This window comes from Eubalaena glacialis, chromosome 7 (genome assembly GCF_028564815.1).
Source record: "Eubalaena glacialis isolate mEubGla1 chromosome 7, mEubGla1.1.hap2.+ XY, whole genome shotgun sequence".
In the NCBI taxonomy this organism is placed as follows: domain Eukaryota; kingdom Metazoa; phylum Chordata; class Mammalia; order Artiodactyla; family Balaenidae; genus Eubalaena; species Eubalaena glacialis.
The window spans coordinates 29,343,409-29,371,211 of NC_083722.1; the positions used below are offsets into that span (position 1 = coordinate 29,343,409).

Consider the following 27,803-nt stretch of genomic DNA (forward strand, 5'->3'; position numbering starts at 1 on the left):
ACTCATTCTTTTTTTTTTTATATATACAGTTTGAACTGCCAGGATATCTTGGAGATATTGCAAAGAGACATTTGGAAATTCCAGTCTGTAGCTCAGAGGAAGTTTGAGCAAGAGATGTGGATTTGAGAGCCATTTGACAAGAAGTAATGGTTGAAGACATGAAGGTCACCAGGGAGAGAGGAGAAAGGAAAAAGAGGGGGACCTTGAAGAAATCTCTCCTTTTCAGTGGAGAAACACAAAGTCAGCAAAGAAAAAATGAAGAGATTTTTCAAGAAGGGGAGTCACACTCAAATATTGTTGGGGTCAGAGTCTTCAGAGTGTGGAAAAGTAACTTGAAAGTTGGTGGACAGCAGGGCAAAGATGGAGAGAAAGTGATAATCTGACATGAGTTTCAAGAGAGGAGAGATTGTTGAGTTTAAAAGGTAGAAAGTTATGCAGAGATGATCCAGAAGCAACAGTGGAGTAGAGGGTAATGAGAATGTGCCCTTCCTTGACTGAGATATAGGAGAAATTAGGAAGCAAACTTTACCTGAGAGTGTGAAAAGCTAGGTTAAAGAGAAAGGTAGGTGTTCAGTAGTGCAGAGAAATGAAAGGGGAGGAAAAGGTGAAAGTGTTTAAGGCCAGGTCCAAAGTGTAAAGGAATTTACTGACAGTGGAATGAGAGGTCCTAAGGTTACAGTAACAAGGTTTAACCAGTCAATACATTTTCACTGAGTCAAGTCAACCTGAAGATAGAGCACACCTCATCAGCTATCTGCGCAGGTATGTAAACTACAGGTCTGTTACCTTTTAGCATAGTTAATTATGTGTTTTATAAAAATAATCATTAATTAGTCATTAGCATTCCACCTTCCTGATTTTTGTCCTTTCAGACAACCACTCTCCTTCTGTTATTTTCTTTAAATGGACTCATTGCTTTCTTATCCTCATTCTAAACAAGAATATCCATGAAATCACTGGCTCATATTTGTATTTTTATATTCTGTAAATTAAATACATAACAGCTAAAATACAAAAGGTTTATACAGGTAGAGCCTGGGGTCTGACAACTTGATTCAAATCTTACCTCTACTACTTACTAGTTGTGTGACCTTGGGCAACATACTTAACCTCCCTGTTTCTCGGTTTTCTCTCACGTAAAATGAGGATGTTGTTGGATGCTCTGGCCCACTGTGATCTCCTCCTTCTCTCAAACTCTTCAGTCACTCTTCTTATCTTGTTTTCTGTACAACCTACTTGTCACCTGTCATATACTACCCTCACTCTTTTTCATTCCAGGAAAATTACTGAGCACTTACTATGTGCCAGTCACTGAGAGGTTGAAGTCTGGGCTGAGTCCTCAGTAAGGTCGCCGAATAAAACTTAACTCACAACTTTTAGGTTGTGCGTTTTTCTTTAGCTGAAGTTTTCAACATCGAAGTGCTCATGACATTCTTATTTTGATTTGCTATCTCACTCATAGGACCTGGGACTATACTGCCTTGTTAGAACTCCAAGGCTTACCTGATTCAGAGACAAGTGAGAAGCCACTTAGATTTGGGCTGGGGAAGGGTGAGGAACAGGACAGAAGTTCTAGTGCCCAGAGAAATGATGATTCAGTAAATAGCAGGAATGTCCCCATCTGTAGATAAGGTGACAGACTAGTCTTTTAGCAGACCTTTCCTCCCTGCCTGGGACTTATTGGCGCAGTGAAATCTTGGTTCACATTTCAAATCTCTACCTGAAGAGTTTCAAGACAAACACTCTTTAGTAGCTCTGGTGGATAAACAAAAAGCAGACACAATGCTTCATATCAACAGATTGATTGTTGCTATCTTTCTCCCCACGTGTAGAAAGTTTTCAGGCTCTGAGTGAGCCCTCTTCATCGAAGAAGCTGTGGACTTCAAAGGCAGTCCATCACGGTCTTTGATATTTGTCGAATTGAATTTTGGAAACTGCAGGGAACCTCATTTCCAGTTCAAGCTCTGGGTAGGTTCTGGATTTTAAACAAAAGGGGTGAAACTCTTCTGGAATCTGCCATCTGTCTGGTTAATCAGAAGTCCTTTTGGATAAACACCAGCTAGTTCTCTGACACCTCTGAAGTACAAAGTTTCTTCTGAGGGTCTTAATTGCCTGAATTCTAGAAAAAAGAAAGTGAAAGTGATGACACTTTTTATAACTTTCAGGAGCTAGATTTCAACGTATCATGAATTGATCTATTTTTCCTCTACTTTGTATATCAATAATATACACCATAAAGCCAAATCAATGCTCATCAACGATACTTAGTTATAAACTACATTCAAATTGAGATGTAACTGATTATTACTGGGCATCTGTAACCAACTATGTCATTTCATACATGTCATCACATTTTATCATATTAATCTTCACAACAAATTAGTGAGATATTATTAATCCTGTTCTAGAATTGAAGAAACTGAGATTCAAGGTCACTTAGCTAACATCTTCCTCAAATTGTAACTACAAGAAAATACTTTTTAAAAGAAAGATATTGTTTTCTTATAGTGAACCTCAAGTATCCATGGACAAATACAGAAAACTGTACAAATAACGATTTTAAACGTATAAATTGTCATGAGATGAACTGTAAACTACTTCGGGCCTTAGGCTATGTCTTGTTTTTCTTTTTATCCCCAGGTCCCAGTATAAAGAGAGATTTAATAAATGTTTGTGGAACAACATGGGTGAATAATAATGATTTCCTTGGGCCTTGGATAGATGTATACACTTGAAGGAAATAATAGAATTCTAGAACTGGAAGGGATCTTAGAACCATCTACACCCGTGGTTCTTCAAACGTTAACATGTGGCATCAGAATCCTCTGGAAGGTTTGTTAAAACACAGACTGCTGTGTTCCAGACCCCTAGAGCTTCTGGTACACAATGTCTAGGATGGGTTTGAGCACTGGCATTTCTAACAAGTTCCCAGCTGAGGCTGATGTTGCTTGTTTAGGGACCACACTTTGAGAATCACTAACCTGTAACAACAATAACTAACACTTATTAAGTGCTAATTATGTGACAGGCACTGTGCTAAGGGCATAATTCATATTATGTCATTTAATCCTTACAATGTCTAAGAATGATGACATTATTAGCATCCTTATTTTATTTATAAGAAAAAATGAGACCCAGAGAAGCTAAGTATTTTGCCCAGATTCATCTCTCTAACAATTGGTGGAACTAGCGTTATGCATTCAGGCTGTGTGATGCCAGATCCGGCACTCTCACCTGATGTTATAGAACTTCACAGAGTGAGCTGCCTCATACATTGGTCCAGATGAGGAGACAAAGGCTCACCAGAAGTGACTCACCCAAGGTCATACAATGAATTGGAAGAGGAGTGTGAATGAGGATTCCTAATTCAGCATCTGCCTTCTCTTGCCATAGAGCGCTAGGAGCGGGCAAGGGCTCCACGCTTTCTTTCAATTTGGATTTCCCAGGCCATCACCTTCTAATCAGTTTGAGCGGTACAGATGTCCCTATGGTGTTCTGATATCTTAGTTGTTTTCCTTATTTACTCACTATTTCATAACTAAGGGAGGTGATGGTTTCCACAGAGGAGAGAGTTGAGGTTGATGGATGAGTCATGAGGCTGGAGGCTAAACCTCAGAAAGGAAAGGGGTTAATCAGACTGATGAATGGCTAAAGAGTGGGTGGAAGAAATGTCTCCATGTGTCTTGACAAGTCCTCTGTAATATCTCAACCCACACTTAGAAAATCCAGCTCTCAGGGACTTTAGGTCACTGTACCTCAACCTCCTGAGTCTCCCAGGGATGCTGGGAAGGAGAATTAAGAATGTTTGGTTTGCAGAAGATTAGGCCTGGGAGGGCTCTAAAAATCCTAAATTCAGTCCCCAGAGGCTCTGTCCTTAGATGTGCTGTACCTAAGTCTCAGAGTGTGCCCTCTCCTGGGCCAGCTGTTAGACAAACCGTTATAACGAGAGGCAGCACAGTGGACAGAGCCCTGGCCTTAGCTCACTTTCCTCCTCCCCAACAACAGCTTCAGGAACTTGAGCAGAACTATTATCTTTCAGAGTTGGCTTCCTCATCTCTAAAAGGGGTATGGGAAGCAGGATAATGTCTGCATCTCAATCCCTAGAACAATTGGGTGAAAAGATGCATTTTTTGTAGCCAAGATAAGGTTAGAATGACTGTTGTCATGACCCAGCTACTCATCAGAAAAGCATTTTCAGAGTCAGCACAATCATGGACGAGCTTGTTAAACTGCTTTTTTCTTTTTCTCTGACTTACAACGGAGAGCCCACTGTTGTAGCTTTTCTGGTAAAAATGAGTGCAAAATGGAGGCGGCGCCTGGAATACTGATATTTAGTTGAAGCCAAATGCATCTTTGGCCAATAAAATGCCATGGGACTGCTTGGTCTTCAGTCACACCAAGTTACAGGTCCTGAGGATGTCCATGCAGTGTATGAGCTTGGGGTGGTGGGGACAGACAGCTTTGTGACCCTGCCTCTCTCCTGACCCTCAGTCCCAAAGGTCCTGGAATCCCTCTGTTAGCTATGGCTTGGGTACGTAGTGGCCTTGGATGGTTGCATCTTTCCTCATACTGAGTTATTCTTAATTAAGCCCACAGGATTCAGCCTGGCGTTCTAATCCCTGGGCAGTCTGTTCCCAGCCAACCGTTGTCCCTGGCTTCTACCTCGTGTGACCTGGGTCTCCTCTCAGTGGTAGAATGTTATAGGCATGGGCTCTGGAAACAGAAAAACTTGGCTCCTAATCCAGCTCAATTCACTGTTCTTAACTCGACGGAGCTATAACTTGACTTTTCCCCACTTCCGTGCCCTCGCTCACACCATTACCTTGGCCTGAAATGCCATCTCTGCTCCTTCCCATAAAGGCAAACTCTATTCACCTCTAAGGTCAAGTGCAAATACCGCCTGTGAGCCCTTCCTTTTTTTTTTTTTTTGGCCGTTCCACGCGGCTTGTGGGATCTTAGTTCCCTGACCAGGGATTGAACCCGGGCCCTCAGCAGCGAGAGTGTGGAGTCCTAACCACTCGACTGCCAGGGAATTCCCAATTCTTCCTTAACTGCACAACTAGGTGGGATCTTTCTTCAGAGTTATCTCAGTGTTCTATCTCTTCACCATTTTTTATATCTTGGCTTTAATTGTTCCCAGAGCTCTCTCTCTTCTGAATTTCTACTTTGAATCTCTGCCATGAAACCTATCACACAGCAGGGTTGCCAGATAAAATACAGGACACTCAGTGAAGTTTGAATTTCAGATGAACAGTGAGTACATTGGTTTAGTATAATTATGGCCCAGATATAATAGGGGGAATACTTACGCTAAAATTTTTCTGTCGGTTAGCTGAAATTAAAATTTAACTGAGCACCCTGTATTGTGTGTGTGCGTGTGTGTGTGTGTGTTTTAACTTTTTAACAGATAGCTGTGCACTTTTCTGGATCCTTCACTGAAAGGTACAAGATGTGACGATAGCAAGCTTGTCACATTTGCATACCCCAGTGTTTCTTCCTCAAAGAAGTTGCTTGGTAAATTCTTGTTGATTAGTAAAGGGACTGTCACACCAGCCGGTATGAGCACAGATCCTAAGAGCCTTAGCTTTGGAATCAGAGGACCAGACCGTGTTGTGTTCCCATCACTAGCCTAACCACGTGTACCTTAGCAAACCACCCACTCTCAAATCATGCTTAGCTGTAAAATGGTAAGAAGACAAGGGTATCTATTCTGTAGTCACTATCTACCTTCTGTCCTCTGAACGCACATTAAGGGCTTAGCAGAGTGTCTGCTCCATAGAAAATGTTCAGTAATTGTTAGCTGTTACTACTGGAAACACTGAAATACATTCAGACTAGATAGCTTGAGTTTAGCAGCAACCACTTTGCTACAGACAATAAGGACTCTATAAAGGAATCAGCTATATATCATTTGGAAACATAAAAATGCAGGATGGATCCCCATCTTCCTTTGGAGAAATGTCTTAACTCATTTGGTTTTTCTTTCCAGTGTCCCAAGCCAAAGGTATGTCCTACTCTCAGGCTAAAGTATTGTCTGGCTTTCTAAGATGTCAGTTCTTCATCTCTTGTTCTAAGCCTGCCTTGTCAGCACCTTGAGATGTTGTAGCGCCTCATCCAGCCCTTCACGACCATAGTTTACTTCCCTCTTCTCCCTTTCCCCTGGTCCTGGGTGCTTTGTTCCCCAACTAGAAATTATTTGCAGCTTCCTTTGGATACTTTTGCCTTGTGTGTGTGTGTGTGTAATGTGTTGAGTGTGTGTGTGTGTGTGTGATGGGAGAAGAAATAAGTCATTCTGGCATCTCCTAATTATCCAGGCACAGTTGAATGGGTGGCCATTAGCAAAATCACTCAAATCTGACATGTATTTATTGTTACTGGGCTATGTGCAAAACCCACTCTCCCCGACTTTAATGGCCCCTCCACCAGGCACCATGAGATACTTGGCTTACAAAGTCCCATCGAATACTCACAAGAGCTCATAAGGTAGATGTGCTCAACTTTGTGGATGAGGAAACAGAATGAACGAGGTGAGGAACTCGCTCTAAGGCCTCAAGGCTGGTACCTTCTAGCTGCGATTCAAACCCAGTTTCTTGACTCCAACCCTCCGGCTCTTTCACCAAAGCCAAGAGTTCTTCACCCTGGCTGCACATTTAGAATCAACCCAGTACGTCCAACGTATTGATGTCCGGACCCCGTCATCAGAGATTCTGATTTAGTTATTTTTGACAATCATCGCAATTATATTGCTGTCCTCTTGTCCAGTTTACTAGGATATAAGACTAAAAGATCAAACACAGTCTACTTTGATCCCCCATAGTCCCCACTTGTGGAACTCGGGCCCTAAAACTTTCCTATGATTTGTAGTCAAGGATTATTTGTCTCAGTTGCTGAGATTAACCCTAGATATAAACGCGTTCTGTGTAACTGTGGAAATATGGACACAACTGCTCAGAAGTGCTGAGGTGGAAGCAACCGCATGCTCTGCTCTTCTGCTGTGTGAAAAGAGTTCTTAAGAAGGTATTTCGGTGACTTTTCCCCCCCAAGTTTATTTTACACTGCTTTCTTTGGAAATCTTTTGCAGCAAGTTACCCAGTTTTCAGAGACTTGTTTCTTCTGTTGATCTTCACTCTACGTCATCTTTCTCCAGGCCAGGATGGGAGCAGGCCGAGGCTGTGCAATTCATTTTATGTGCTCAATTGACTTCGTCTTCTTTTTTGTTTCCATTTCTTTTTAAGGATTTTGCTGATTGTATTCCCTTTTCCCTATTCTCTCATCTTCAGGATACCTTAGAAAGTCTTCCCAGCCAAGAAAATTGTCATGTGCCATTAATGATCTACATTTGAAGTTGATCTTTGTTTCAATACCATTGGCCTACTTCTTTGGACTGTGATCTTTGACCAATTTCATTTTGGGGAATTTCAGGGGTTTATTTTTTATTGCTGAATGAGGTGTAACAAAATCTAGCACTCATGATTTCCATGAAAAATTCATTCACTAAACAAAATTGACAGAGTGGTGGCGCAGTGGTTAAGAATCCGCCTGCCAATGCAGGGGACAAGGGTTTGAGCCCTGGTCCGGGGAAGATCCCACGTGCCACGGAGCAACAAAGCCCATGCGCCACAATTACTGAGCCTGCGCTCTAGAGCCCGCGAGCCACAACTACTGAGCCTGCGTGCCACAACTACTGAAGCCTGCGTGCCTAGATCCCGTGCTCCATAACAAGAGAAGCCACCGCAATGAGAAGCCCGTGCACCGCAATGAGAAGCCCGTGCACCGCAATGAAGAGTAGCCCCTGCTCGCCGCAACTAGAGAAAGCCCGCGCGCAGCAATGAAGACCCACTGCAGCCAAAAATAAATAAATACATTTATTAAAAAAAAAATTGGCCTGTTTATTTGTTTACTATGTCTCCTCCGCTCAACTGTAAGCTCTTCTAGGCACCGAGTCTGTTTTGATTACCGCTGTGTACTGGTGCCTAGAATCATGGTGGGGTTTAGCAGGTGCTCTGTAAATATTGCTGGAATGTTGACTATTGAGTGGGCTTGGGAGTCTGACATGCTGGGTTCTGAGTTTCTGCTGCACCACTTACAAGCTGTGTGTTTATGACCTTGAGCAAGTTAACTTCTCTGAACCTTTATTTCTACATTTGTAAAATAATAAAAATAGTAGTAGTAGTGATAAATCTCATATGGTGGTTGTAAAGATTAAATGATCTGTGCATATAAAGAAATCAGTTCAGTGCCTGGCACAGAATATCCTTGTAAGTGCTAATGAAGATGATGATGTTACTTAGAAATATTGATTTTCATGATAATGTTATTGGGGAACAGAAATATATTCCAAAATTTAAGAGCTACTAACTTCAAAAAATAATAGCTATTCAGCTCCAGTGAGGCAAATAATTGAAGTAGAAGTTTGTCCACTTGCCTCTCCCTATATATTTTCATCCTGTAATGGGCTTCTACTCAAGAAGAAGAAAACAAAAAAGTTGATTCAATTCATTTACATGTAAATAACCAAGAACTTACTCTGATAATTTAAGGGAATATGAGTATCTTCTCTTGGCCATAGGAGGCTGCTGATGGGGTGCAGGAAGACTTTAAAAAGAAGGAGGAAAGGAGCACGCATGCTATGGAACCAAAGGGCCCTGGGATCATAGGCAGCTCATTCAAGTGGCAGTTGTGAGGCCCATTTATTTGACTTTCTTCTGTTTGCACAGATAGAAACATCCTGCGGGGTTTATTAAGAGCAGATGTATTAAATATCAACACTGAAAACTGGTTTAACCGGGAAACAAATGAGCATTTAAAAACAGAAAAAAGAGAGAATGAACAGGAGTCGAGAGAGAAATGTGACAACTTACAGGAATCCTAGCCAGCAAAATAGTACCCAACTCAAGGTCATAGCCAGATACAGTCAGTCACATAGGGAAGAGAGAAAATACCACTCACTTCTTTACCATTTGGGCAAGACACAGAACCAGCTTCCTGCCTGGGTACTTTGATGCCTCCTTGACCATCCAGGACTTCTAAGGGTAGAGCCCATGGGCTTGTGCTTTAGGGTAGGTTGTAGTTGGCAAGACCATGCCACTCTATACTGTGAAGTGCTCAGAGCCCTGTTAGCCAGTGAACATCCTGTGTATGTTACAAAAGGCACCTTCAGAGTGGATGAATTACAAAAATGTGCCCCTTCCTCTGGGCTGGCACAAGATTTGGGTGGGGGGGGAGTAGCTGCTGGATTTCAACCTCCAGCTCCCCCTCAGCTTTGTAGAGGTACACACTCTGTAACTGTTCATAGTGCCCATGGGAACTTCTTAACTACTTCTCTCTCATTGTATCCCTCTTTCACCAGTGAGGAAGCTAGGAGAATAAAACATCTTATTAAAGGCTACCAACTAAATGATCATAGACCTTTCTTGGGAGGTAAACCACTCCCAGAGTGGCCTTCATCAGCATCATTGGATAGAGCACCTACTACATGCAAAGTACTCTGCCAGGTTCTAGGGTATGGGCTACATAGATGCCTAGATGTTTCGAATCTAGCTTTGAAGGTAGGCAGTGCAGACTCTGTGCTGCCTGAGTGCTGTGGACCATGAAAGTGACAGGAGCTCCCTAGAGAATGGACCATCACCGTTTTTTGGTACAGTGACAGAAGGTTACACGAGGTAAGACTTGAGTTGAGTGAAGAATGGGCAGGGCTTGGAAAACCAGAGAAGCCCAGGTAGGATTGCAAGTAGAGAACACAGCTGGAGCGATGCTGTGGGGAAAGGCTGCACCTCAGTGACCCCAGTCACTCCATAGCATCACCCACGCTCCTTCCCCAAACACAACAGTCCCCTCTGAAGCGCAGTCTTCACTCCAGGACACAAGGCTCCCTTCTACAGAACTGCCGCATCCCACATCTCACACATGTCACGTCTGAAGAGTGGTAGTTACGTAAGAGAAGCTGTGGTTAGGTATTAATGTATAAACCCACCCACAGAACTGAGCTACATTGTAATGAAGCATTTCTGGACATATTGCTATAAAACATTTCTAAACTTTTGGAATCACAGGCAGGACAGAGCTTCTGTTTGGTATCTATTACTATGCAGTAAACTCTCCCCAAACTTAGCAGCTTTAAACAATAAACATGTAACTCACAGAGTTCCTCAGGGTCAGGAATTCAGGGGCTGCTTTAGCTGGGTAGGTCTGGCTGGAGGTCTCTCATGAGGTTGCCATCAAGATATTGGCCAGGGTGGTGTCCTCTGAAGCCTTGACTGGGGCCGTGGTTGTTGGCAGGAGGCCTCAGTTTCACGGGTCTCTCCACACATGGGTGTTCTCACAACACAGCAGCTGGCTTTCCCCAGAATAAGCGATGGAAGAAAGAAGGAGTGAACAGGAAGCTCGGTGCCTTTTGTGGCCTTTTATGAGTCTCCGAAAGCATCACTTCTGCAGTATATTTTATCAGTCACACAGACCATCCTTGATACAACGTGGAAGGGAATTACACCAGAAGGTGGGACTGCTAGGGAGCATCTGGAATGCTGGTACCACTGAATTCATATTCTGGGGAGATTAGAGCTTTCCAAAAATATACAAGAGGTCATAGGGGGACCTGGATATCCTAAAAGTTTTCTTCTTTAAAATACCTACAATTTCTGAATTAAAATATTTTTTTTTAATCTTATACTTCAGTAAAAAATTTGTTTAAAAAAATTCTTTTTTTAAATCTTTCAAAATGTATCACTAAGCTGATTGCAAAGTAAGAGGCAAAATAAATGAACAGATGAGGAAGCAGAGACATAAGTGAATGTTGAAGCTGACGGCTCCCCTGTGGGTATCTTTCTACCCTCAAGTGACCCAGAGACTTGGTTTTAATATCTGCACAGCCTACGTGAGACAAAGTCCAGAGAACATGAGAAGTCAGATCAGAGACCCTCTTATAAAGTACTTTAACCCCAAAGGATATCTCCTCGGTGACAGTTGAAACCAGGAATTCCTGCAACTCCATTTCCCCACTGAAGAGGATAGAAAGGAAACTTGTCTGCCTTAACAGGCTCTGGATAACAGGAGGAAGAAGCTGAGAATTTATGACGACCGGTTAACCTTTCGCAGGCTTGCAGCCAACTTCACACTTTCCCTGTAGTTTGAAAAACCCTAGTCGATAGTTTGTTTTAATGGGGCCAAGTTTCTCAATCTAGAAACAAATCAAATCCACACTGAAGGAATCACCTTTATCATAGACCTTACCGATGCCCAGATGTAAAATTCCACGGAACTGGAGTTCACAACTGAAAAAAGGATCACAGGGCACTTGAGGAAACAAGGCCTCTTGAGAGAGAACCAGCAAAAAGAACAGACAACAGGTACGGCCTGCCAGACACTTCAGCTATTCGGTTATGATTATGGAATAAATTGAAGTATATTTAATATGCTTATCAAAGAAAAGATGCTATCAAATGGATGAGTAAAGAATAAGAGATTATTGAAAATGACTGGGCCAACTGGACAATCAAATAGAACCTTCAGGAACAAAAATTGAAATTAATAAAAGTAAAAAGTTATTACGTTTGAAAGGGTTGCATAAGTACCTACATGATTTCTTTGATTTTGTCTCTTGGTTCCTAAAGCCTAAAATATTCGCTATCTGGCCCTTTACAGAAAAGCTTTGCCGACCCGCATGGTAGAGGCCCATGGTCAGCCTGAGGGGTCAGCTGAGTACCACACAGGCTGGGCTGACCACAGCAGACGAGGGACACAAGGGGATTGAATGAGGGAGGCCAAGGAAGACTCAGTTGGACACAGTGTTGGGCCTCACAACAGAAGGCAGGCTGGTTTCCTGTGTCCATGAATATAACCGGATGAACAGCTTGAATAACCCCAGAGGCATGATGGAACCCGGAGGGCTTGCCTTCTTAACTTTGATGTATGGGGTGGGGACATAAATCTTTGTTGCTCAGGAATATCAAAAGTTGAAAGCATGAGTGTGGGGAGGTCTGGGGCAGGAAGAGATTGGTCCATGAATATAATTATTAAGCAATTATGGATGGCATTCTGCAAATAGAACAAATTAAAAAGGAAAGGGAGAAAGGGGATTTCTTTCCCTGAATCGCATGTCTCTGCAGCATACCCTCTGATGCTCCCTGATTGCCAAATGTGGATCCAGGCCAAGTGAGTTTTATGGCCATTGGCTGCACCTGGATGGGCCTCAAAGCTTTGTTTCTGAACACCAAGTGCTGACATGTTTGCCCTGGGAGGACTCAGGGAGGGGCGAGGATGCTGGCAGGAAGCTTTGCGGTGGCCCCAGAGTCGTGTGAGCTGTAGGAAGCCGGTGGGGGTAGTGATTTGGGGGAAGGAAAGCAAGAGGCTTGCCACACCCCAGGGTGTTTCTCTGAATGTGGACACCGCACCCAGTCTGTCCAAGGCCCTCCCAAACATGTGTGCTCACTTCTCCCCCATGCTTCAGAAGGGGGCAGCAAGGATGGAGTCTTAGAACAAGGAGGCTGGTCGTGAGTAACCATTTTCTGAGCCTCTATTATATGCCAGGTGCTTTAGACAACAATCTCATGGAGTAGATATTCACTTCCCCATTTTGCAGATGAGGAAACCGAGGCCCAAGTAGATGCATTAAGAACTGGGTCCAGGGCCACCGAGTGAGTTAGCAATGAATTCAGGTCTCCCTCCAGATTCAACTCTTTCTTCCCTACCAAGCAGGTGTAACCAAGAGCCACATGGAGTGAGCAATCCCACTCCTCTGGCAAGAACATGGAGGAAAACAGAAAATTAAGTCCTGCTGCCCTCATGCCCCCTCCCCCATGCCCTGGTCTGACATCCAGGGTTACTCTGCTAAACAGAGTAATTTGCCCCTAAATGTCTCTAGTGACTTATCATGGCTGTTTTTGTCTGACATGTTAACATGAGCCTCAGTGTAACAAATGATGAAAGGACAACAACAGCAAAAGTACTGTTATCAGGAAGTTGTCACGGAAATGCTCACGGGTTGGAGTGGAGAGGTGCAGAATGGTGTACTGAGATTTCCCACTGGGAAAGATGTATGAAATACGTGGGATTGGGGAAAGTTAAGAGAGTCTAACCCTGATGCTGGAGGAGTTGACGGGTAACACAGAACAGAAGGAAGGTTCTGGTGGGGAATAGAGGGTGGATCACCATGACAACACCTGAGTAAGGAGGGCAACCTGGGGTCAGTGTGTGGAGACAGACTCCATTCACAGGCTTGATGGCTGTCTTGAAAGCTGGGGTTAGAGCTCACCTTCAGCTGGATGGATCAAAAGGACAATGGGAATTCTAGCAACAGGTAGAGGGAAGGGAGAGGAAGGGCATCGTGATGGTTGTTGCCCTTGAGAGCATCGTGCTAAGTGAAATAAGTCGGACAGAGGAGGACCAATACCATATGATCTCACTTGTATGTGGCATCTAAAAAAAACGAACTCGTGGAAACAGAGAACAGGTTGGTGGTTGCCAGAGTTGGGGGGTGAGTGGTGGGGGAAATGGGTGAAGGTGGCCAGAAGTTACAAACTTCTTTACAAGATAAGTAAGTCCTGGAGATGTTATGTACAGCATAGTGTGTACAGTTGACAATACTGTACTGCATACTTGAAAGTTGTTACGTGTCAATATCACAATTAAACTAGAAAAATGTATTATATATAATTCTATGTATTATATACTATATTATATAGACTATATTTTGTTACAGGTGCACCTCGTTTTCTTATTGTGCTTCACAGATATTGCGTTTTATACAAATTGGACATTTGTGGCAACCCTGCCTCAAGCAAGTCTACTGGTGTTGTTTTTCCAAAAGCATTTGCTCACTTCATGTCTCTGTGTCACATTTTGGTAATTCTCTCAATATTTCAGACTCTTTCATTATTATTATACTTGCGATGGTGATCTGAGATCAGTGATCTCTGATGTTACTATTGCAAAAAGATTATGACTTGCTGAAGGCGCACATGATGGTTAGTGTTTTTTATCAATAAAGTATTTTTGAATTAAGCTATGTACTTTGTTTAGACATAATGCTATTGTACACTTAATAGACTACAGTATAGTATAAACATAACTTTTTTATATGCTCTGGGAGACCAAAACATTCATGTAACTCGCTCTGTTGGGGTGGTCTGGAACTGAACACACCATTTTTCTAGAATCCTCCTAGGTTTGTGTCTTTTAAAACATTTTTTAAACTGAAGTATAGTTGATTTACAATGTTGTGTTAGTTTCAGGTGTATAGCAAAGTGATTCAGTTATACATATGCATATAAAAACTCTTTTTCAGATTCTCTTCCATTATAGGTTATTACAAGATATTGAATATAGTTCCCCATACTATCCTTGTTTATCTATTTTACATACAGTAGTGTGTATCTGTTAATCCCAAATTCCCAATTTATCCCTCCCCTCCAGGTCTGTGTTTTTGACATGACTGACATACAGAGGAATTTTTTCCCATGGGAATTTGTTCTGTCTCCTAGATTACTGTGTATTAGTGCTTTGGAAACTGGAGAGCAGAACAGGTATCTGAGAATCTTTGTGAAACAAAATGTTAAAATGGTACCTTCCTAAGAATAGCAACCAAAAGAAATTTGCCAAGTTTCCCATATCGTAAAATGAGATGTTAGACTATCTAATTTACTGTTCCCTTCTGAACAACCCGATGGGGACCAATAACTCTAAATCAAATGGGTAAAACATTTTTTTAATGACTGTGAAAGGAATATGTGATTATAATGAAAATACAGAAGAGTAGAAGGAAAAAAATACCTTTAATTCCTTGTACCAGAGAAAACTGCCACTAATGATTAAAGCCTACCTATAATAATCATGGGATCTTGATCAAGGGAACGACATTAACTCTTGGTTAATTTAATTTAATTTTATTATGATCTTATCATAGTACATTATCATATTATTTTAACTTTCAATATAGGAAGCATTTTTGTATCTTATGATAAACTTCTTGATATAAACAAAAAATTTGATTTCCCACAACTGGATTTTCCATCCAGCTGACAGCTCTAAGACCTTGGACAAATCCATTCACCCCTATGAGCTAAATTTTCCTAACTGTAAAGTGAGCTGGTTAAAGTAGACAAGTTCTAAGGTCGCTTTCAGTTCTGAAATTCAATAATTCTAAGGCATGCATGGTCTAGCGTGTGACCCCTTTCCAACCCTTGTCATCTGATTCTTGTTTTCCACTCTTCTTACTCATCCACCTTTCTTTCTGTTCTCTTTTTACCAGTTTATGCTATAGTTCCTGACTGAGCAAGCTGTCTCCTGGCAATGTTATGAGACCCCCACCCCCACCCCCGTATCCCATTCCAAACCTTTTCCCAGAAGCCTGTAAACAATATATCCAGGCTGCTTGGGGCACAGTCCTCTCACAGACCCTGGAAGTTGACTTGTTTTGATGACCTCTGCCTGGTGGAGATAAAAATGAAAGACTGTGCTTGATGGCTCACATAATCAGTATGGAAGCCACTTCATCTAAATCTTCGCTATGCTCTCCAAGTCCTTCCTGGCTTAGAGAGAATCTAGTTGGTAAACTCCAGGGCCAATTACACATGCTTTCAATCCCAAAATAGCAACGCCTAACACATGTTTGATCTTGACAAAGGAGGAAAGTTTCCAGCAGTTCTCTTAAAGCTATAGAAAGGGAATCAATAGTAAATTCAATAGTGGAACTTGCCTTTGATGACTGGGACAGCTATACAAGCCGGTAGAGAAATTTCGGATGGTTGGAGGAAGAAAAGAACAAGATCAGAGTAAGCTGTTCTGAGCATTGGTCAGTAAGTTTCAAGGTGGCAGTATGATTGAAGGGGAGAATGTAGAAATGACTGATACACCTGGACAATTTATAAAGTCAGAACTCTAAGGGGAGATGAAGTTCACTAAAGGAGGTACAGGCATGGCTCCAAGGAGTGAAGTCCAGATCTTCGTTAGGTGTTGTGATGACCATGAGCAGGTAACATCAGAGTGGAACTATCCTTCCAAAGGAATGGAAAAAGAGGTGTGACTTATTTGAATAATGGATGATTTGGGCAGACCCAGAACTCATGGACATTTGATCTTTCACTCTGGGGGACTTCCACTAGAAAATCTGGAAAAGTATGCTGGGAAAACAAATATCTTGGCCCCAAATAAAAATGAAATGGAAATGGGTATACAAATATATTTGGCCAAGGAACCAAGAACACCTAAATTATATACCATTGTCATATTTTTCTGGAAGAGCGCTGAAGGAAATACAATAATGAACATTTATGTAACACTCTGTGCTAGGCACTGTTCTAAGTACTTTGGACTTATTAGCTTGTTTAGTCCTCATAACTGATGTCATGTAAAGAGAAGGCTAGCGTGTTGGATGGGTCATCCATACGGGAATTGAAGTAACCTAAATGGTGCAGGACATGAGGCAGAGAGGAAAATGGTAGGCCAGGGATCAAAATCCATGATGATGGAAAAGTCACTAGGAGACTGAAAAGGGACAAACATGAAAAAGAGGTTGAAAGTATCTTAACTAACTCTCTGAGTGATGACTTACCCATTCAGGTATTCACTCAACATTTATTGAGATGTGCTACAGGGTATGCCAATGTTCAGCTTTAACAATAATGCGGAGTTATTTTAAATGGTGTTGGTACTTATACTCCTATCCACAATGTAAACAAGATCTTAATTGCTGCTCATCACTCCAAACCTTGATCTTGATAGACCTTTTCATTTTTGACATTTCAAATAATTTTATACCTAATATCTTATTGTTTTCATTCTTACTTCTCTCATCATTCTTGCAAATGTATGCTAGTAGACCTGTGCAAGAATGACTATAGCAGCATAATTCATAGTAGCAAAAAACCTGAACTCAACTCAAATGTCAATTACAGGAGAATGGATAAAATATTGAGATGTTTATACAGTACAATATTATACAGTAATTAAATAATCACTGCTATAAATAAGAACATAGGTGAACTAGATTGAAAAAAAGCAAGTTCCAGGAGAAGGTATACAGTATGATATACCTTTTTTTTTTTTTTTAATGTATTTATTTTTGGCTGCGTTGGGTCTTCCTTGCTGTGCGCGGGCTTTCTCTAGTTGCTGCGAGCTGGGGCTACTCTTCGTTGTTGCGGTGGCTTCTCTTGTTGTGGAGCACGGGCACGAGGCACGCGGGCTCAGTAGTTATGGCTCGTGGGCTCTAGCGCACAGGCTCAGTAGTTGTGGCGCACGGGCCTAGTTGCTCTGCGGCATGTGGGATCTTTCCGGGCCAGGGCTCGAACCCGTGTTCCCTGCATTGGCAGGTGGATTCTTAACCACTGCGCCACAAGGGAAGCCCTTTTTTTTTCTTTTTTTTGATATACTTTTTATAAAGTTCAAAAGCCAAAACAATATACTGCCTAGGTCTATATATGTATGATAAAATGGATTAATTTTTTCAAAGCAAGAAAATGACCCTCAACAGAGGGTCTTTGCTCAGGGACCCAGGTTGATAGAACAATAAACATCCTAAATGCTGGTGATTACTATATGTTTTGATCTCATTACCGTTCTACAGCTTCTCAGCTTTTTCTCCTTTAATTTCTAGCCTTGGATTCAATGAATGGAAAAAAAAGGAGTTAAGAAGGGGCAGTGATGAAGAATCTTAAATACCAAATAAGACATTAGAGTGGAAGACTTAGGTTGAAATACTACTAGATATGGAATTTTCAATTTCCAACAATATTCATATACATATACATGTCCTTTCCTATGCATTGTGGTCATGATTTCCATAGTTTATTCAGCATTTCTAGCTCTGGTCATATTCAATTAAAGGATTCTTAACTGGTAGTTCCCATTAAATGCATTCAAACCAATCTCTTTTACACGAGATCTGAGCTTATGCAGGAGTCTCTGCTAGTTTGTTTAACTTTTCATTGACAATCCCATCAAATAAATTAGTAACTGGCTCAAGCCAGAATATACTTGAGTTTTCAGGGGTTCAAGCCAATTTAGAGATATCTCAATACAGTTAATTAGAGGATTATTGCCCTTTTTTTTTTTTCAGCCAGATTTATTCTCTGATAAATGTGCACAATCAGGGTTTTGTTTTTTTTTTTAACTTAGTAGGACCCTCTTTCACTCATCCCCTAGCTGATCCATTCATATAGTTTGTCAGTTTCCAGTTACCTAAGGGTGACTACCAATTATTGTTTAATCACTCATTCAATAAACATTTGCAGTAAAACTTTTCTAAAAAGTACATGTATAAAACATAAAATTTATAGTAGCATGGCACTTAATATGTTGTCAATAGACGTTCATGTCATTACTAAGCACAAATGGAATTAGAAAGTACTTCGAATGATCACCATGGACCTGTTAGTTACCATGGATTTTACAAGCTTCCCTACTCCAGCATTGAAGCTATTCATCCTTAAGTAGCAGAAATTGTGAAATAAAATAAAAGGAGTCACAGAGTTTAGTTTGAGATTAGGGAGACTGGATAGAGAAAGGAAAAAGTTCTCTGAGAATCTGTTGAAAATTAAGACCATCTACTTTCCTATTTCCCTTTCTCACAAGTTGCCCACCTTGGGGACAGGCTGTGCTCCAGGAAAATAATCATCCATTGATGTGGATGGAGGAGTCTCTGAAAAAGTCATTGCAGATGTTTGGAGGAGCAGTTCTTCTGGCTGTCATAATCATTCCTACCCTTTTGAAATATTGTCCTATTAACCTGCATCTTAGCGAGCCCAAGATACAACAGGAAAATGCTCCTATATCCCTTCAGAATAGATTTTCAGCTTGTGACAAAAGGAGCAAAGTGTCTACCCTTCCTTTCCCACTTTGAAGACTCCAATCTCAGGGACAAGAGCCTGAAATCTTTGCTTTGTCCACCCTTCCCGCCCCAACTCTGACCTAATTTGCAGCCCCCTGGCACTCTCTTCTGTAACTTTCCCACGTGAAGTTATTTATTTTCCTTAACTGTCAACTCAATTTATTCTGGGAGAATGTTCCCCCAAGCTCTGTTGATAATCCATTCCATTGCTGAATTACTACTGTAATTGCAAATTTCCTAAAATAGCTTAGATTTCTCGTGCAGCTTCAATCACCTCTTACTCTGCTTGAAACCCTTCCACATCTTCCCGTTGCTCTTGAGTTAAAGTCCTTAATATGCCTTGGAAGCTTATATGATCCAGCTACTATATGCCCCTCCAACCTAAATATGAGCCCTTGCACATTACCCCTGCTCCACCCTGACACTCTCAAGGCTCCAGGCTATTTCCTCCTAAGTAATTCCTGTTCTTATTTGGTTTCACCTTGTTTAATTACCAAGGAGGATGATTATTGGACTGTATAGTAGGAATATGTTTAGTTTTGTAAAAAATCACCAAACTGTCTTTCAAAGTGATTGATTGTACCATTTTGCATTCCCACCAGCAATGAATGAGAGTTCCTGTTGCTCCACATCCTCCAAACCAAAATTTGGTGTCATCAGTGGTTTGAATTCATACCCTTCTAATAAGTGTGCGATCGTATCTCATTGTTGGATCATGCTTTTGGTGTTGTATCTAAAAGGTCATCGCCATACCCAAGGTCATTTAGGTTTTCTCCTGTATTACCCTCTAGGTACCTTTTTCATTTTCTGATGAGGAAAGTGAGGGACAGAGAAGTGGAGTGACTTTCCTGGTCACTTAGTAGCTGAGGAAGGAAAGGTCAAAATCTTTGTCTCCTGAATCTTCAGGCAGTGCCTTTACCTTGCTGACTCAGCAACCTTTCTTCAATTTAATCCACACAACTTTTCTGGACAAAACAGTCCTTTTCTGGGCACATGGCCCTCCAGGGCCAGCTGTTCAAAGTTGGTCCTCTGAAGCTTCTTAGCCCTCATTAGTTATCCCATCTCCTTACACAATGGAGAGAGTGGCTGGAGTAGATGCTGCAATGTGTCACCTAGGTCCCTTGGTAACACTGAAGGACCCTCTTCCCCCAGCTGCAGGGAGCATTGTTCACAGAGCCCTCAGCTGTCCATCCTCTTCAGAAATATTTAAAAAGGGTCACCTTACTCAAATTGAAGACCCTCTTCCTGAGTCAACCTGTATCTAATGCCTAGTTGCTGTGGATGCAATGCCTGGCCCCTTGCCCCAACTCCGCACAACCCTCCAGGTCATCCCAGATTCTGAGCTGCCTGATGAGTCAACTGATGCTTTGTCAAAACTGCCTTCTAACCCAGCTTCTCCCTCTGCACAGTCCTGCTTCTGAACCCTTTTTCTTCCACAGGTATCACGCTCAGGAGCGATCTGGAATAGATTTCCTACATGCTGCCCTGTGTCTCAGCGTCTGCTTTCTGGGAACTCAGCCCATGACAGCTGGTGCCAGGAGTGGTTTGAGAAACCAGATGCTAGGATGAGATTTTGGAGCTGGGTCACTTGCCCCTCAGTTGGCAATGGGGACCTCCACCCACCACCAGACAGTGCCTGGCACAAGACAGCTGTGCACTTGTGAACACGTAGACTGGAGGTGAACTGGAAAAGTATTCTTGTGGGAGAGAATGTTCTCGAAAGTGCCATGTCTGGGAAATATGGGAAATGTAACTCTAAGGATAGTGAAATAGGGTAGCTCTTGCTAAGCACAATGTCCACTAGCTGCATGGACTCAGCCGGGAGTCCTTCTTCCAGTCCCTGGTATATAATTGAAGAAGACATATTTGGTAATAGGCACAATCTTGACATTGGTTCCTTGGCCCGTGCAGTAAGAGCTATTGTAATGGGGAAGACTGGGTGGAAGGAAGCCTCTGAAATTGCACCCTGCTCCCCTAGCAGGGTAGTAAGTGAAAAAGAATACTACATCCTTGGGGAACAAAAGAAATGAGTGTCATCCTTGAAATTCTTGCCCATCCTATCTCCATTACATTCACCAGTATGAGCCTGAAAAAACCAGATGGCTCCTGTGGGATGCTTGTAGATACCACAAGCTCAAGCAAGGACTGGTGCTAATTGCAGCTGATTCTTGACAGTATTTTTTTAGATCAGGTCAGCATAGCCTCAGATTCATGAAATGTGGTCCTTGATCTGGACAATCCATTCTTTTGTATCTCTATCAGAAAAACGTATCTGGAATACTATAAATTTACTTGGACAACTGTATAAATTTATAGTCTGGCTCTAAGGCTGTGTTAACTTTCAGAGATCTGGACCGGCTGGACATTCCATAGAACATCCACTGGTCCACTATATGGATGGAATCATGCTAATTGGACCAGATGAAAAAAATAATGGCTAGTTCACTGGAAGCCCATACACTTCAGAGGATAGAAAAAAACCCCTGAAAATTTTTGGGGCCCCCGTATTAGCAAAGCTTTTAGGTGTCCAGTTATTTGGGGGTATATCAGAACAGGGTAAATTATTTCATCTTGTGCCTCCTGGCACAAAGAAGGATGCTCAACACCTGGTGGGCCTCTTGCTGTTCTAGAAGCTGCACATTCCACACCTTGGAATATTGCTCCAGCTGATATACCTAGTGACATGGAAGTTCACTAATTTTGATTGGGGGCTGGGGCAGGAAAGAGCCCTGAAGCAGGTCAAGGCTGCTATGCATTATTTGGCCTTATGACCTAGTAGACCTATAAGATTAGAAGTATCCCCAGTGGTGGGAAAAGACTCCTCATAGAAGTTATACTAAGTGCCAAAGAAGAATCACAACACAGACCATAGGATTCTAGAGCAAGACCATACCAATTCTAACAAATAATTTTATACCTGTAGAAAAACAGCCTCTGGCGTGCTACTGAGCCATGGAAGTGACGGAATGACTGATCAGGAGACACCAATGATCATGGAGTCAAAAGTGTCCATCACGGGCAGAGTTCTGTTGGATCCACCTAGTCACAAAGTTGGACAGGTCCAGCAACCATCCATTGCAAGATAGAAGCAGCATGTGAAGGATGAAGCATGAGCAGGGCCAGTGCTATAGAAAATAGAGATTATTTTTTGAGTAATAAAAATAGTCAAGATTTCTGGACAAGCAAGATTTCTGGACAAGCAAGATTTCTGAGCAAGTAGCCCAGATAGGAGATAAAGAGGATCACTGTTGCAACAGAACCTCTCCCTCAGCTCACACCTATGACCATATGGCGGATCCCTAACAACCAGCTGAAGGATGAGGCAAAAGCCTCAGCTTGATTCAAGGGTAGATGGCTGTATATGTGAGCTCATGTCACAATCCAACAGGGGTAATTAACCCTGATTATCAGGATCAAGTATGGTTTCTGTTATACAATGGAGACACAAGTAATTCACCTGGGCGCCTCTCGAAATTCCCTTGTTTGATGATAAAAGAGGGCAGCAGCCACAGTCTGATACAGGCAGGATGACCAGGGCTGAGATTCCTCAGGGATGAGGACATGGGTGGTGCCACGAAGTAAGCCACCAAGACCCCGGAAGTGCTGGCCAGGAGGTAGAAGAATCTACAATGGTTGAAGAGGAAGGAAATAATGACCGTTGGTTTTGACCCTGAAACCAGCGGTAGTGCCCAGGGCTAACCTTCCTCTTTTAAGTTTCCCTCAGAAGAATCTCCCCACCCCTCACAACCCACCCTGGGATTCTAGAGGAGATGTTTCCAGAACTTAAAGTAGTGGATTTAAACGGTATAAAGGAAAGACTAGTGTATGCAGTGATGTCCTGCCTAGCTTCCCCATCAGCACTTGAAGGGCTTATTCCTCTACCTGCTGGGAGTGCTATGTGCAGATGCCCTCAGCTGTCAGCGCTTCCCAATATTTACCTTGGCTAAAGAGAGTTGCTTTGCCCAAGGCCACACGCCTCTTTTCTGCAGCAGCCCACATCCAAAGACTGAAGGTGAGTGTCGAAGAATGCTGGTTTCTTAGTGATCACTGTGTCCTCAAAAGACAGGAAGCACTTTGCACGTGGTCGTTTATTAATACATGTCTGTTTATTTGAACTGGAAGCTAGTAAGGGATGAATGTCTGAAGTCTTTATGATTAATACCAAAGCAAGGTGCCAACTGACCTGGCAGGGAAGCCTCCAGGCTCGGAGCTGGCCTTGTGGAAGGGGTAGGTTGAGGCTAAGGAGTTTAACGAACCTGATTCTGCCTACCCACAGCCTTCAAATCAATTCCCCTTCCTTGTGAAACCTTACAGCACTTGTAGTATATGCCAGAAAGTGTAATAATTTAATATTTTAATTGACTCACTCTTGTTTCATTTGTGATTATCTTTTTCCGTAAAAGTATATACACCCTTTCAGCATAAGGACCAGTTTGTAAACAACTCTATATTCTCGAGCACTTGGCGTAGTACTGAGGACTTAGAAGAAGAATATTTGCCCATCAGCTGACCTCAAACCCACCTAGTGGGTACAGTTTATACCCCCAAATTTCCAGGTATGGTGGCAAAGCAGTTTTCACTGTAATTTGCTGAGTATCTGTCATACGGAAGGATAGTGGGGAAGAAAGAAAGAAAAAAACAACACTGTGATTCCAAAGGTGGAATACTTCTCTGTCCCTTTCAATCTCTCTCTTTGAATTTCATCACCAGGAGTAAAAGATTCCTTTGTTGCTTTTCTAGATCTGGAGTGAATCAGCATTAATGTTTCTGGTTGTTTGTTTAGCAGAACCATCGTCCATATTCCTCGAACCCTGAGGTCCAGGCAGCACACGCTCAATTGAAAAGAAAAAAAGAAGAAAAAAGTAAAAAGGGATGTGATGAATTGGGAGATTGGGATTGACATATATACACTAATATGTATAAAATGGATAACTAATAAGAACCTGCTGTATAAAAAAATAAATTAAATTAAAAAAAAATGTAAAAAGGAAGGCTTCTTTCTCTCTTTGTTTCCCAGACCTTTGAAATTGATTCAGTGCATAATATTGGGTTGTTGTGGTAGTTTAAAAAAATCCCTGGTTTATGCAAATAGGGATAACACTTGGAATTTTGGAGGCAGAACTCTAGAATTCCCAGTGTTTTCTGGCTGTAGGCTTTTCATTTATAGTCCATTAAAAATTTGCCTCAAAGACAGGCCTGACAGTGTGAAGACTGTGCTAGCTTCATTTTCCTCCACATTTTAAGGCCAGCTGGGGCTTAATGTCATTTTCCTGTTGCATTTTGCTAGTGGTGTCACTGTGAGATATATTAAGATGAATGAGATATGTCTGTGCCTGAATCTCTAGACTTGTCAGCTAAGGAAATAATTTTTATGAGCTATTGCACGAAATAACCTGGTTTAAGGAAGAAGCAACCAGCATCTACATTTCTCAAAATACCCCAAAGCAAAAACAGTCTGGACTTTAAAAGACAAAATATTTGTTTATCTGCATTTTATTATGCTGTGTGTGCTCTAAGAAGGGAGGTCTTGTTCAAAAGTTTCATTTTACTCTGGTAGAAATTCGGGGATCAAAAGTTCTAAGTTCAATAAAAAAGATGTCATACATATATACAATGGAATACTACTTAGCCATAAAAAAGAATGAAATAATGCCATTTGCAGCAACATGGATGCAACTAGAGATTATCATACTAAGTGAAGTAAGTCAGAAAGAGAAAGACAAATACCGTATGATATCACTTATATGTGGAATCTAAAATATTGCACAAATGAACTTATCTATGAAGCGGAAACTTACTCACAGACATAGAGAACAGACTTGTGCTTACCAAGGGGGAGGGGGGTGGGGGAGGGATGGAGTGGGAGGTTGGGGTTAGTAGATTCAAACTATTACATATAGAACAGATAAACAACAGAGTCCTACTGCAGAGCACATGGAATTATTTTCAATATCCTGGGATAAACCATAATGGAAAAGAATATAAGAAAGAATGTATATATGTTTATAAATGAGTCACTTTGCTGTACGGCAGAAATTAACACAAATTGTAAATCAACTATACTTCAATAAAAAAATAAATTTAAACAAGTTCTGAGTTCAAATTGTAGTTCTGGTAGATATTACCTGTATAACTTTGATTACTTGTTCTCTTATTGGCTCAATTTTCTTATTTCTAAAACTGAAACCAAAGAGATGATATTGTGGTGGTGTTGTGAAAATTAAGGAAAAAACTTAAATCATCTGGCATAGAGCATAGCACATACAGGAAACTTGGGAAATATTAGTTGCTTATTTTCCACTCCTCTTTTTATTGTTTCTATGAAGAATGAATCAATAATGGCCACAATGGGATAACATCTGCTTGTCTGCTTCATCTGTTGTAACAAAATACCATAGACTGAGCAGCTTAAACAGACACTCATTTCTCACAGTTCTGACAGTTTTGGAGGTTGGGAGGGTGCAAGATCAAGGTGTTGGGAGATTGGGGTCTTGGTGAGAAGCCCTCTTCCTGGCTTCTCACTGTGTCCTCATATGCAGGGGGGAGAGGGAATCTCGTCTTTCTTCCTCTTCTTCCAAGGTCATTAATTCCATCATGGGGACCCCACTGTCTTGACCTCATCTGAACCTAATTACCTCCTCAAAGCCCCACCTCTAAATACCATCACAGTGGGAGTCAGGGCTTTAAGACGTAAGTTTTGAGGGGCACAAACCTTCAGTCCATAACAACGTCTGCATGACAGGCAATGATTTCAAAGACTACAACTTTCTCTGTCTCCATTCCATACTTCCTTTCTCTGGTCTCATTTGTAGTGCCCACCTCGTGCTCACTAGTAGGGAAGATTCCAGAGAGAGAATCCTAAGCCCCAAAGGACCCTGTGAGGTTGTTGAACTTTGAGGAGCATGAATCCCCCAAATCTCCCTAGAGGTAAGAGAGAAGAAGGAAAATGGAGGAGGTGGGAGAGATGGAGCCTAGTGTGGCTTCCACATGATCAAAGACCTCATTTGCTGCAAGGTGGGCGGTGATGGGGGGGTCCCAGTGGCTTGTGACTGGTGACACTGAAGCTAGAACACAGGCTTCATGTTAGGCAATTAACAACTGCTGCCAATTCCACTTGGAACGCCAGGCTGGGCAGATCTTGTTTGCTACACCGCTATGAAGCTTAGGACAGCCTTGGTCCAATTGCCCCAGAGCTGACAGCAAGGGGAGGTTAAAGGAGATGAACTCATGAAGAGTTCGGAGGGAAAGTTTTGAGTTTCTTTGGAGGCAAGAAGATTTGAATGACTCAGAGAGGCTGCGGCAGGTATGCATGAAGGGGCGGGCGTAGCTGGCAGCAGACCACAGCTGCAAAAGGAGAAATGATGCTCTTCTGCACTCCACCAGCAGGCAAGATGGAGACGGGGTACCTGGCAACAATATCCCCCTCCTTCCTTCCTTCCATGGATTTCCATAGGCTGCGTGCTGATTTTAAGACGTACACACTGAAATGTTATCTATAATATTTTCATTTGAATTAGATTTTAGTTGTATAAGAATGATAAGTAAGAAGAGGGGGAAGAGAAAAGAGCTAGCTGTGATATAACATAGGTATTAGATAGGGTCCCAGCAGCTGAAAGTTCACATTGAGAGATAAGACCTAAGTGTCTAGAGCAATGAGAAAGAATAATGGTTGCGTTTGGGGTAGAATACCAGAGGCAGAAAAATCAAATAAAGTATTACTCCAAGTTCACTGGAAGATAGGGAGTCCATGAAATCGGAAAAAGAAAACATCTCAGCTTTCCCATTTATTAGGCTTAGTGACTGCTAAGATTCTCTGTTTTCCCCTCTGTAAAATGAGGTTAACCCTGTTCTACAGGGCTGTTATGGGGGGTTGAATGAGATGGAACATGTTGTATAAGTTAGGATTCTTAGTTGCAGGCAACAGAATCCAATTTGGACAAGTTTAGGCTGAAAAATAATTTATTGGAGAATGGGTAACCTACAGAATCTCCGTCAGGACTAGCGAACTGGGCTTAAGGGCTATGTAGTCAGAGATGGCTAAGATTTGGTAGAGGATCTAGTCTGGGGGGGGGACCCAGAGGACTGGCCCCCCTCTTAGTGCTGGGACACTGGGAGCTACTGCTAGAATCCCCCATCACTGTTGCCCTAGGAAACTGGATCTGCCTGCCAACATGCTCACCAAAACGGCATCTGCACGGTACCCACTCCTTTATGCTACAGGCTTCAAAGCAAAGTCTGAAGCAGGTGGTTCTGATGTCAACATCTAAGTCATATGCCAGGGCCCAGCTGCAAAGCAGTCCAGAAGAGAATGTCTGGTGTCTATATTGAGGAATTGCCCAGTCACGAGAAGGGTGTTGAAGATGCTGGGAGACTGAAGGAAAATGACAGATGTTTACTACCTACATATAAGTCTGCAGTTCATATTCATTTGAGAGCAAGGCATTTGATTTGGCAGTGAGGAGGGCACAGGAGGAGGCTGAAGGGGCCCCTGTCAGAGCTGTGGGCTGGGAGAACCACTAAAAATAGAGCAGCGTCTCTGGACCCCACTGATTGAGGGATGTTGCGTTGGATTCATGCTGATGAAATTCTTTAACCTCAGCGTTAATTTCCTCCTCCTGTGAGAGGCTGGTGAACTCGCTTTTAAGGGTAAACAGAAGCAGCCATATGATGAAGTCCACTAAATAATTCGGCTCACTCTTTAGCGTCCGCTTAGTCCCCACTTCCATTCTTCATGCGAACATCGGAGTAGAGTTCATAAATGGTGCATCGCTGCACAAGCCTTGCTATAGCAAAATACTCATTGAGAATCCAGGCCCTTCCCCTGTAACCAGAACCTGGTAAAAACAAGCAAACCAAACAAATAAACAAACAGAAAACCTATTCTCCAGGAAAAGAAAGAGACACACCTGACACCCACCAGGGGAGTCTGCTTAGTGAAAACAAAATATTTTTCTTCTCACTGTTTCTTTTGTTACCATATAAA

The 27,803-nt window shown here is 42.1% G+C and overlaps 1 long non-coding RNA gene across 1 annotated transcript; it reads left to right on the forward strand.

The window, feature by feature from the left end:
- The first annotated feature begins 718 nt into the window (after positions 1–718).
- Positions 719–7,418, forward strand: LOC133094443 (uncharacterized). The gene is made up of 3 exons (XR_009701465.1): positions 719–762; positions 1,833–1,968; positions 7,281–7,418. It is a non-coding gene; the product is annotated as an uncharacterized LOC133094443 (long non-coding RNA).
- The last annotated feature ends 20,385 nt before the right edge of the window (positions 7,419–27,803 follow it).